Here is a 12730-nt window from a genome sequence, read left to right as displayed (position 1 = left end):
ACGAGAAGTACTACGAATAATATTAATATAATTACTATTGTGAACGGGGCATTTCATATTTAATAAGATTGTCTCCAAATGTATATTTATATAGTTTAGATTTTGTAAAAATAGTAACTAAGGTTTACCTACATGTACCACTTTATAAAAAAAACCGGCCAAGTGCGAGTCGGACTCGCGTTCCAAGGGTTCCGTATATTACACAATTTTTAACAATCAGTGCCGGATTAAGATATTTTGATGCCCTAAGCATTTCTAGGTGCCCCCTCTCCCTAGGGTCATCAAGATTACATTGATTTTTTGGTAAATTGAGAGAAGTTCATTGCCGCATTACAGCTGAGAATGGAAATCAGTCACATCATTTTATCACGAAAATTGACAGTGCCGCAGCAGTAATGTTGCAACAGAGTACCTAATGCTGTTGCAGTCGCCACCCGAATGTCACCTTTATCATAGCGTAGAAAGTAATAGAAACGCGAGCGAAGCGAGCGCGGAAATTTTTCGATATTTTAAAAACGCAATATGATAGACAGTTGTACATTTTTACTTTTAGTATGGAAATCAGTCACATCATTTTATCACGGAAGCTGACAGTACTGCAGCAGTAACGTTGCAACAGAGTAATGTTGCTGCAGTCGCCACCCGAATGTCACCTTTATCATACCTTATAAAGTAATTGAAAACGCGAGCGAAGCGAGCGCGAAAATTTTTCGATATAAAAACGCAATTTTAGTTTTAGTCCCAACCAGGCGCGAATCCAGGATTTCATACAGAGAAGGGATGGGACAGTTTTCTATCAGCCTAGCTTCGCATAGGGCTCGATATTTAAGGGTCTCAGCGAGGTTGTTTTCATGCATAAAATATGCAAGAAAGCAGAGAGCTTGGAATTGAATTGGCGAAGTGTGAGAAAGGCAGTAGGCCCAGCTGCGAAAGAGGAAAGCTGGGATTTGGATCCACGCCCAAGTGTAATTAAGGCAGAAGATCAAATTTGCCGTAAGGCAGAAGGCCTCGCATAAGACCTAACGCCGAACCGCAAAAGAGTGGGTTGAAATCGAATCTATGCATGTAATCACGACTCGTCTACTGCTACCGATTGTTTCCCAAAGAATTACGCGCCATTATTTTTGCAAATTAGCTTTTGGACAGCTAAAAAAATCGTGTGGTAAAAACGATGTGTCTGTCCCTAATTTTAAAATTTGTTCACCTTTTTCAACCTGGCATTTTGGTGCCCTCCCTGAGCGTGGTGCCGTAAGCACGTGCTTGTTTTGCTTATTGGTTACAAAGTCTTTATTAATTCAACCATTAAAGTCGACGAGTACAAAAAACTTTAAGCTAGCTCTCAATTTAACATTTTTTTTAAACATTATTTTTAATTTGACCTTACAATTACTCGTAAGTAGGTAAGACCGTTAAATATTTAAAATGATTATCTTATCAGAAAATTATCACCAATTACTCTAAGAAAACTACTACTCTAAGTAATCCGGCACTGTTAACAATGTATTTTTTATGTGAAACGTGAGTGAAATCTCTTTAAAAAATCCGTAGGGGTCGGATTAAAAACTGTAATTAAGTCCGACTCACGCTTGACTGTACATTTCTAATAGGTTTTCCTGTCATCTATAGGTATAGACCTATTTTATGTATTTTTTTCAAAATTTTAGACCTAGTAGTTTCAGAGATAAGGGGGGGGGAATGGTCATTTTTTGCCTATTTTCTTGAATAACTTCTAAACTGTTGATTCGAAAATTATAAAAAAAATATATTTGAAATCCTTACAAAAAGCTCTTTCATTTGATATGTAACATGATATAGTTTGAAAAAAATTTTTTTTTCATTTTTTCATTTACCCCCCAAAAGTGGCCCCCATGTTTAAAATTCATTTGTTTACGTTACATGTCCGTATTCGGGTCACAAACATACATATGTGTACCAAATTTCAACTTGATTGGTCCAGTAGTTCCGGAGAAAATCGGCTGTGACAGACGGACAGACAGACAGACAGACAGACAGACAGACGCACGAGTGATCCTATAAGGGTTCCGTTTTTTCCTTTTGAGGTACGGAACCCTAAAAATTACCTTCTCTTTGTATATCTCGTTATAATTAAATATATTCTATATTTTATATACAGTCAGCAACCCTATTGGACTTTAACCTTTTTGTGTTACCTGTAACCTTTTTTTTTGTTTTCTCTTTGTTCGATTTGTTGCTGTAAGTTTTGTTGCGACAATAAATGACTTTTTTTTATTTTTATTTTTTTATAAACTTTTTGCCGTAGATTTGAAACCTAGCTCAAACTAAGATCTGGTCTTATGAATGGAATATTCTCTGAAAAGGACCAAATTTACCAATTATATCTTTAAGATACCTCAAATAATTATCAAGAGTAAAATTAAGTTTCTATGTTTTTATGATATAAGAGGCAAAAAGAGAAATTGTGAGTATATTCTGCAACTTGCACACTACTCCGAGTCCACCCTGTATGTGTCTAATCCGGCCCTAGCCCGGACCCCCGATTAATTGTTCCCTTCCAACGCGCGGCGTGAGAAACGCGAAGATATAGGGCAATATGCGGTCATTTATTATGCCACTGCGTTCGTTTTTGCAGCGCTTGTGGCCTAGCAGCGGTAACGTGTGACTGTCAATCCGGAGGTCGCAGGTTCAAACCCCAGCTCGTACCAATTTTCGGAACTTATGTACGAAATATCATTTGAAATTTACCAGTCGCTTTTCGGTGAAGGAAAACATCGTAGGCCTTAGGATTAATCCGGTTTCCTCACGATATTTCGTACATAAGTTCCGAAAATTGGTACGAGCTGTGGTTTGAACCTGCGACCTCCGGATTGACAGTCACACGTTACCGCTATCCTAAGGCCTAGTTTCCTGGGTTGGAAGGTCAGATGGCAGTCGCTTTCGTAAAAACTAGTGTCTACGTCAATTCTTGGAATTAGTTGTCAAGCGGACAAAATGCCGGGATAGCGCGAAGAGAAGTCAAAATTGAGCTTCGTTTATAATTATATTGCGTCGCTAAACCTAAAGTTTACACAGATAGTGTAACATTATTTATCACCGTATTTTATCTCTCGCGTGGGATAAACAAGGTGTAATTAATCGGGTTAGATTTAGGGCCGGTCGGATTAGCTGTTCGTTTCTGGTTTCCTGGACCCTTTTCTTGCCCTTTTTTAGTATAGTGGTTGATGGGGGTATTCCCTGTGGATGTAATTATGCAAAGGACTATGCGTCAAAATTGCCCCAAAACCAACATAGTTGAGAGTTAGGTCATTAAATAGGTATTTCTCTGTACTTTATTTCGTTCTATGGGCACCAAGCGGAATTCCATTGCAGAACTGAGTAATTGATATTTTAGTCAAAATGTCGTCACCCTTATTACCTAGGCAATAGAGTTCACCGCCGGGCGAGCGCGGCAAATCCTTCGGTGTGCTCGCCCGGCGGTGCGCGAACATCTACCCTGCAGCAATTAATTTACTTACTCAGTCTCTATTGCCTAGGTAATAAGGGTGACGACATTTTGGCTAAACTACGAATATCTCAGTTCTGCAATGGAATTCAGCTTGGTGCCCATATAACAAAATGAAGTACATAGAAATACCTACTCTCATTTCTGTTGGCGTTGGGTCCAGACTCCATACAAAGTTGCCCATGGTCCTTTACTGAAACATTAAATATATGAAAACGGAGCACCTAGTGTATAAATTTCAGTCGATAGTATGACATGACGTACGTGTTTGCGTTAAGTCTCGTTTTGTATGGGATTTTGAACAGCGCGCCAAGCGGGACGTTTTGGAAGCTCAAAGTCTTCTATAAAATAAAATAATAAATATTATAGGACATTACACAAATTGACTAAGTCCCACAGTAAGCTCAATAAGGCTTGTTTTGTGGGTACTTAGACAACGATATATATAATATACTTAATTACATAGACCCATGACTCAGGAACAAATATCTGTGTTCATCACACAAATAAATGCCCTTACCGGGATTCGAACCCAGGACCACAGGCTTCACAGGCAGGGTCACTACTAGAGATGCACCGGATATTCGGTTACTATCCGATATCCGGCTTATCCGGCCATTATTTTAATATCCGGCCGAATACCGGATAGTAACATTGCTTGATTTCGGAGTAAACAAATTGGATCTAAGAAACAGTCACGGTCATAATCGTACCCGTTTATTATTTTAAAACAATTTAAACATTCCACTCACTTGCACGCGCACTCATTTCGAAGCCAGAAATGAGTCCGCGCGAAGTTAACTACGAAACAGGTGAAAACCTGCGCAATACGCACCTGAAAAACCGAAATGTATAGTATAGAAAGGTATAGTTCCGCCGGCCGAATATTCGGCGGCCGGATACCGAATAATCGGCCGATGGTCAGGCCAAATATCCGGTATCCGGTATCCGGCCAAACAACTATCCGTTGCATCTCTAGTCACTACCCACTAGGCCAGACCGGTCGTCAAACCCCCGACCGGTGTCTATAGAAACATAAATTTTAATTTGAAACAATAAATGAATTACAATCTCAATCCCCAATCTCATATTTCAATCTACAGTTAAACGCATGACCAATAAAACATAACAGCATGATCCCAAACATTATCACCGCCATAACAGTAAAACTATTCGTGCCCTTAAATCCTACCCTTATTATTAGGGTGTCGTTAAGCATAGGGCAGACAAATTACTGCTTCCGTTGTCTTATGCACTTGGGAGATCTTTAAGGTTCCGTCACACAGGCGCGTTTTCCGGGCGGTGCGTGAGCGTTTTATTTGTAAAAAGCCCGCAAAAGGCGCCTGTGAGCCCGATTCGGATTTTGATATAGACATCTATTAGACATCACCAAGATACGATAACGATATGTTTAAGATCTAACCTGTCAAATTTGACACTTGCGCGATTCTGGAGATACTGTTGAACGATTTCCACAGGATATGACTTAGAGATCCAATTCACATCTAATAGATATCTTACTCTATCTAACGTAAAAGTGACATTGGTTGCCCGAATTGCGCTGCAAAAGAGAACTAGTTGATATCTAAACTATAACGTATCTAGAATGGATCTAGTACGTGTCGTCTCTTGTGAATATCTTGAAGTTCGAATACGGCAGTGTGTGACGGAGCCTTTAAGGCGAGGTGCGCCCAGGGCGATCGTGTGTGCCCCGACGGAACGGAGTGCGTTAACTTGCGTGTACGTGTGGATATGTGTGTTTGTGCACAGGAATTAATATTTTTATCGTTTCCGCTGCAACGCGGTGCGGGGCCCCACCTGCTCAGCCAGCGTGCGCCCTTGCCTCGCTCTCGGACGCGTGCTCCGCTGCTGATCGCTCACTACGATTTAAACCCTTCTCACCGGCAGAGGTGTATAAAATTATAGTAAAGTGTATTGCTAATAAACCCACCCAAGATTTATATGGCATTTCGGTTGAACTCTTACGATTCTCAGCCATTTCCCTCATTCAACCTTTGTCTTTACTTTTCAATGAATGTCTGAGAATTGGTAAGTATCCGAAATCACTTAAGGAAATAAAGGTCAGCCCGCTGTACAAGGGGAAGGGAAAGCAAGACGATCCAAGTTGTTATCGTCCCATATGTATCATACCTGCGGTCGCAAAGGTTTTTGAAAATGGGCTAACTACCCGTCTATCCCAGTTCCTTCTAAATAACAACTACCTATCGGAACGCCAGTATGCATACAGATCGGGACGATCAACCACAATGATGGCGCGCGAGGTGGTGCGTCGTGTACTTGAGGCGCGAGAGGGCAAGCTTGAGGTCGCAGTTCTTTTCTGTGACCTCTCGAAAGCCTTCGACGTAGTCGACCATGGGTTGCTGAGTTCGAAGCTCCATCACTACGGTATTCGAGGACCTGCGCAAGCCCTCATGTCAGATTTCATGAATAAAAGGACGCAGTATGTAACGGGACAAAGAGGCACCTTGAACTCACACGGCCTGTCGGCTGCCATCGGCGTCCCCCAGGGATCGTCCCTGTCAAATGTGGTATTCTCCATCTTACTTAATGATCTACCTATGGCAGTCAGTGAAGGTGAGGTCTATATGCATGCGGACGACGTTGCGGCAATTGTAACCGCCCCAAGCATCGATCAACTAGAATCGAAGCTAAACCTAGTAGCTGGACAACTGTCGAACTGGTTTGAACAAAACGGTCTCATACTAAACCTAACCAAAACGCATTTCATCCAGTTTGATTTGTCTGGGCGCAAGCGCCGTCCGTTGCATATAGGCCTCGCCGGCGGCACCATAGACCAGGTTAAAAGTACCTCCTTTTTGGGCTTCCACATAGACCAAAGCCTAACATGGGAGAGTCATATTAATTCCCTGTGCGGCAAATTGGGAAGGGCATGTTTCGCCCTTGGCAGGCTGATGACATTACTTACGCTTCAGGCAGTCCGCAGCTGTTACTTCGCCAGCATACAGTCCATCGTTCAATAGGGGCTTGAGCTATGGGGACGTGCGGCCGATTGGCTACGTGTCTTTAGGCTCCAAAAACGAGCTATAAGGGCTATTGCTCGAGTTCCATGGTACGAGTCTGCAAGGCCACACTTCACTAACCTAGGGATTATCACGTTGCCAGGTCTCTTGATACTGCAAATAGCCTCATACACGCGAGAGAATTTAGATAAATACCACAGGCGGGGTGACAATAGCGACCGTATTACACGATACGGGCACAAACTAGCAGCAGTGCCCCGTAGCTTAGAAAAGACGGCAAAAACTATACACGTCATGGGCCCCTCTGTGTATAATAATCTACCAACAGTAATAACAGACGCACCTAGTTTGTTAATTTTTAAAAATAAACTTAAAGCTTGGCTTGTTGAGCGGTCGTTCTATAATATAGAAGAATTTCTGACTGCGAAATATTAATGATAAAAATAGAAATCTACGCAAGTAGCTAATGTATTTAATTTTAATTTTAATGTTATTTGTACTAGTTATGTAAGCTGACATGTAATTATCTATTACCAATAAAGAATGAGTATGAGTATGAGTATGAGTATGAGTATGAGTATGAAGCACTTACGTCTGCAAATTATAGTACATTTGCAGGGTTTGCATTTGCGGGTCCCTATTTCTAAGACTCCTCTGTCCGTCCGTCTATTTGTCACCAGGCTGTATCTCATGATAGCTACACGGTTGAAATTTTCACAGATGATGTATTTCTGTTGCCACTATAACAACAAATACTAAAAACAGAATAAGATAAATATTTAGGTAGGGCTCCCACACAACAAACGTGATTTTTTTGCCGTTTTTGCGTAATGGTACGGAACCCTTCGTGCGCGAGTCCGGCTCGCACTTGGCCGGTTTAAAGGAATAGCGGAAGAAGTGACCGCTTCGGGCAGGGTTCGGACTTGCGACCTAAGGAACACCGGTCCAATCGCTTTTAAACAACTAAGCTACCGAAGCTTACCAGAAGCCGTTAAAGTGACAAACATTACACCCACGCTCCATTTACAGTGTATTCCCATTTTGTCCCCGCCGGGCACAGGTAGGAATAGGTGCATTCATATGAATCAATATCTGGGAGACCGAGCATTGCTCGGAAAATATATATAAACTCAAAAATGCGCGTTTTCCCAGAGATAAGACCTAGCTAGATCGATTTATCGCCCCCGAAAACCCCCATATAGCAAATTTCATCGAAATAAAGCCGTTTCCGAGATACCCGAAATATATATATAGGTATGTAGGCGGGTCGTCAGCCATCATAAATAATAATCACTGATAGTAATCACAAAACCTTAACTTTATTTATAATGAAATAGTAGATACATTTGTTAATGAATGGAATGCAGTGCAGTTGACTGCGATACAATTTTCCATATGATTGACGGCTCCTCTCAAATCACTTATCCTATTCCAAAACATTACTGTCGTCTAATCAGCCAGATACAATTACATAAACATGACAGCTGTTCGAGTCATTGAAAGTATCGCAGTCAAATGCGACATATAAATAAACAAGAATTGCTTGTTTAAAGGTATTAGATACATTCTCATCTTCCCATGTGAGTGGGGACAAATGGGAATACACCATATTTACACGCCTTTAAGACACGGACAATAAGGTCATGAAAATAATAAATATATTTTCAATTGTTGTTCGCGTGGTCATATTTTGACCATTATTTTTTAATATAGTAAATACTGTACTATACCATAAATAAGTGTACCTTAAAATATTCACGATTTAGTCCAATTTACATTAAATGATTGTAAAATTATCAAAACAACAAAATTCAATAACATTTCCGACCGACCGATATCAAAATGTTTAGATAAAGGAACATGGCGGCAAACAATATTTTTGCAACATTATGTAACCGAACCCTTTTATCGCCACAGAGTACAGAACCGAAATTACAACCAGAGTACAATTTAGTAAACTATGCAGTGAGCGTACCAACACTACCAACTATACAGAGTGATTCAGGAGACGTGAGCAGGACTAATCCTGCACACTCAGTAACTGATAATTGATCGATCACCGTCGTATTTAGGTGAAACAGCCAGATTTTTTCCTATTTTTTAACTTTTTGGTGAGGGCAAATTTAATCCTCTACAATCATGGTCACCCTACAAGACCTAATTAATAAGCATAAAACCTCTTTAATTTTTGATTACGAAGAAAATAAACTGTCAAACTTGAGTGAGATACGAGTTTTCAAAAGTAACCAGACCGCGATGACAGTGGTGACATTCAATTTGACATAGAATATCGGTAGTTTAGTATTCTAATTTTAGGGTGACCACGCATGTCGTAAATAAATGAATAACTTTTTTTTTCAACACGACTAGAAAATTAACGTTAACCTCACTAATACTGATACGAAAGTGTTGCTTATAATCTACGAAATGTGCAGTATTAGTCCTGCTCACGTCTCCTGAATCACCCTGTATAACACACGAGTTACGCTTCTCTGAAAAAAAATCCTGATTTGTTTATTTATTTTCGGGCGTATATGGAATTCTTTACCATTTTCTCTTCGACAGTGTCAATCGGTCGCATCTCTAAATGCGAATTTATAAAACTTATGGCTTTCGGAAGAAACTTAATTTAAATTATGTGTGCGGTTTTGTAATTTTTGTATACTTATATGCTACTGCTGTGTTTTGTAGGCTAGGCGGTGGGTATTTATTATACAATAGACTCCTAGCCTAGTTGCTAGTGACCCGGCCTACAAAGCAGGAGGTCCCGGGTTCGAATCCTGTGTTTATAACAAAAATTTGTTCCTGATTTATGGAATATTATGGATGTTTTCTACGTGAAACTTTCCAACGGCACATAATTGTGATTAATATCATGTTTTAAAAATATGAATTCGTCTTCGTACGCGCTTTATGTAAGTATATCACTTAAGGCTAGGCGCCTCGTGCATATAAAATATGTTTACTTTCACAGCAATTCTGTTGTGCACAATAAACTGTTACTCTGGTCACGTTTCTTACTCACATGACGTCCCTATCTAAATTGTTTGTTCGGGTCCCGGCGTAGAAAATGTAGGAATTCATTTTTTCTGTTACGAAATTATATGGGCTTATCCGAAACAAACCTTTTACATCTGACAATCAGCAAAACGCAATCTGACGGACGTGCGGCGAAACAGGAAATGTTTTACAAGGCTTGAGAATTCGAAATAAACATAAACATAAACATAATTTATTCAAAAAACACGTATTTCATGGTTACATTCATATAAAACAAAGACTTAAAAATAGTGATAGTTTACATGTGCCTGAACTAGGATTCCCTGTGTTTCAGGCGTGAAATACAGGGAGATCATGAGACGTGAGCAGGACTAATCCTGCACACTCAGTAACTGATAATTGATCGATCACAGTCGTATTTAGGTGAAACAACAACACTTTCTCCTATTTTTTTACTTTTTGGTGAAGGCAAATTTAATTCTCTATAATCATGGGCACTCTACAAGACCTAATTAATAAACATAAAACCTCTTTAACCGTAATGACAGCATTTTGATTACGCAGAAAATAAACTGTCAAACTTGAGTGAGATACGAGTTTTCAAACGTAACCAGACCGCGATGACAGTGATGAACTGATGACAATCAATTTGACACAGCATATCGGTACCAAGTTTAGTATTCTAATTTTAGGGTGACCATGCATGTCGTAAATAAATTAATAAAACGTTTTTTCAACACGTCTAGAAATTAACTTTAAGCTCATTAATAGTCTGTTCGAGGTACGGAAAACGGTGAAAAATATAGATAATACTCCTAAAAATACGTGTGATACCTCATTAGATTCGTAATGATGTCTAGAAAAATGTATTCGAAGCGTGTATTAGCACACAAAAAATTACAAAAGTTATTAACAAAAAAAGGGAGAAAAAAAGTAGATTTGTCTTATTTCCCAAATATCTCAAAAAGTATTAATATTTAAGAAACCAAAATTAATATTATAAAAGAGGAGGATATTTCCAATCAAACATTCCATACTTGCAGAGCTGTATGTCCACTATTTATACTTCTTTTTCAACGCTGAACACAGCCCTCCGCGCCTCATTTTCGAGAAACGCGCGCGGCGTGAAAAAGCCATTTCGTAACATTAAATATGATTTTAAAGACATTAAATATTGATTGAAAAATTTAAAAAAATATGGTGGTTTAAAACATGTTAACAAATGTACTACTTGTATAAATTTAACTTAAAGTTATTTTTTCAATGAGTTATGCAATTGTTAATATACAAAATTTTCTCGAAATTCCTTCTTTATTGAAAACGAAAATAAAATGTATAAATAACTATTGTAAAATGTTGTCGCTTTCTAGAACCCTTCTCATATACATGCTTAATAAGATCACATTATAAAAATTTTAATAAAGTTAATAGTTTGCTTAAAATAAGTTTTAGAATAACGTAGAAAATTGACGTAGAACGAAAAATCAAGGTAAAATTGTAAAATATAAAACAATGTTATAACCAAACTATTAATTTTTTCAGAACTTTTATAGCGTGATCTTATTAAGCATGTATATGAGAAGGGCTCTAGAAAGCGAGAAAATTTTACAATAGTTATGTATACATTTTTTATTCGTTTTCAATGAAGAAGGAATTTCGAGAAAATTTTATTCATTAACAATTGCCTAACTTGTTGAAAAAATAATTTTAAGATAAATTTATACAAGTATTACATTTGTTGACATATTTTAAATACACCATATTTTTTTTTAATTTTTCATTGAACATGTAATACCTTTAAAATTATATTTAATGTTACGTAATCGCTTTTTCACGCCGCGCGCCTTTCCCGAATATGAGGCGCGGAGGGCTGTGTTCAGCGTTGAAAAAGAAGTATAAATAGTGGAAATACAATTCTGCAAATATGGAATGTTTGATTGAAAATATCCTCCTATTTTATAATATTAATTTTGGTTTCTTAAATATTAATACTTTTTGAGATATTTGAGAAATAAGAAATATCTACTTTTTTCTCCCTTTTTTTGTTAATAACTTTTGTAATTTTTGTGTGCTAATACACGCTTCGAATACATTTTTCTAGACATCATTACGAATCTAATGAGGTATCACACGTATTTTTAGGAGTATTATCTATATTTTTCACCGTTTTCCGTACATCGAACAGACTACATATAATACTGATACGAAGCAGTTGCTTATAATTTACGAAATGCGCAGTGTTACTCGTAGTCCTGCTCACGTCTCCTGAATCACTCTGTATAATAGTAGAGGGAAATTAAATGGAATACATTGATGCCATGGTCTGCCGCTAGTGTTGGTACGAAAGGAACTCGAGTCTGTATGAGACTCTGCGCTAAAAAAGCTTCCGAGTCTTTTAAGTGCCGAGTTCTTCGAGCAACACGGAAGGGAGGCGGCATTCGCACTATTTCCCCTCTGCCGAGGTACAAGATTAGCGCGTCAATCTAATCTAGCGCGGGTAATAAAACTAGTTGCACTTGGATTTTTCACTAGACCGAGTCCAGACGCGCGCGTGAACACTGCTGCACAAAAATGCCTGTTTGCTCGGTTTTTTGTTATAAAAAGAGGTCGGGGACATCAAATTTACAAAAAGAAAGTGTTATATTTCACATGTAATATTTTTTTTTTACATATCATACGTTTAATTACATTCAAACACAATTATTATATTTTAGTCTCATGTAATTGTTGGATTTATCGATTTTGCTCGCTCAATACAAATTGCGGATCGGTCGAGCGACAAATCCGACTTCTCATCTCTCAGAATACAATAACATACTTCAACGAAAATGTGTAAGTGTGCGTGTTGTGACACTGGTCACTCGTCCGTACACAAAAAGAGATCGAGGTTTGCAAGATTTGTCTTTGACGTGTGTCATTTTCTATGTATTTGTGTCGTCATTACAGATTGGATTTTGTATGTAAGTGTGTGAGAAGTGCGACTGTGTGCACCTTTCCCCCCGCGAAAAATGGCAGAAAGATTTGTACGGTGAGATATCGCTTGGGCCCCTCCCTTCCGATGTGTCGGAAGCCGGTGTTGCTCGAAGGCCGAGTTATCCTTTATTGATTCTTTTTTTAAGCGAAACTCAAAAGTACTCGAACTAGCTCTGGTTTCCTATAGCGTCATATAGCGGCCGTCTCCATACAAAATACTACGACATCCATATTTAGCCGTATTTTGTATGGAGACGGCCGCTATATGACGGCA

The 12730-nt window shown here is 38.6% G+C and overlaps 1 protein-coding gene and 1 long non-coding RNA gene across 3 annotated transcripts in view; one reads left to right on the top strand and one right to left on the bottom strand.

Moving 5' to 3' along the window:
• Nucleotides 1-12730, top strand: part of LOC134801122 (alpha-2 adrenergic receptor) — a 670379-nt gene that overhangs the window by 45943 nt on the left and 611706 nt on the right. The gene's annotated exons all lie outside the window — the stretch shown is intronic.
• The window catches only part of LOC134801197 (uncharacterized), a 369363-nt gene continuing 360468 nt past the window's right edge, over nucleotides 3836-12730 (bottom strand). Inside the window, exon 2 of the long non-coding RNA XR_010145642.1 lies at nucleotides 3836-3934. This is a non-coding gene — a long non-coding RNA (uncharacterized LOC134801197). The remainder of the gene's footprint in view (nucleotides 3935-12730) is intronic.

This window comes from Cydia splendana, chromosome 21 (genome assembly GCF_910591565.1).
Source record: "Cydia splendana chromosome 21, ilCydSple1.2, whole genome shotgun sequence".
NCBI classification, from domain to species: Eukaryota; Metazoa; Arthropoda; class Insecta; order Lepidoptera; family Tortricidae; genus Cydia; species Cydia splendana.
Note: the sequence above shows the minus strand (reverse complement) of the source record. Positions and strands in the feature narration are given on the sequence as shown.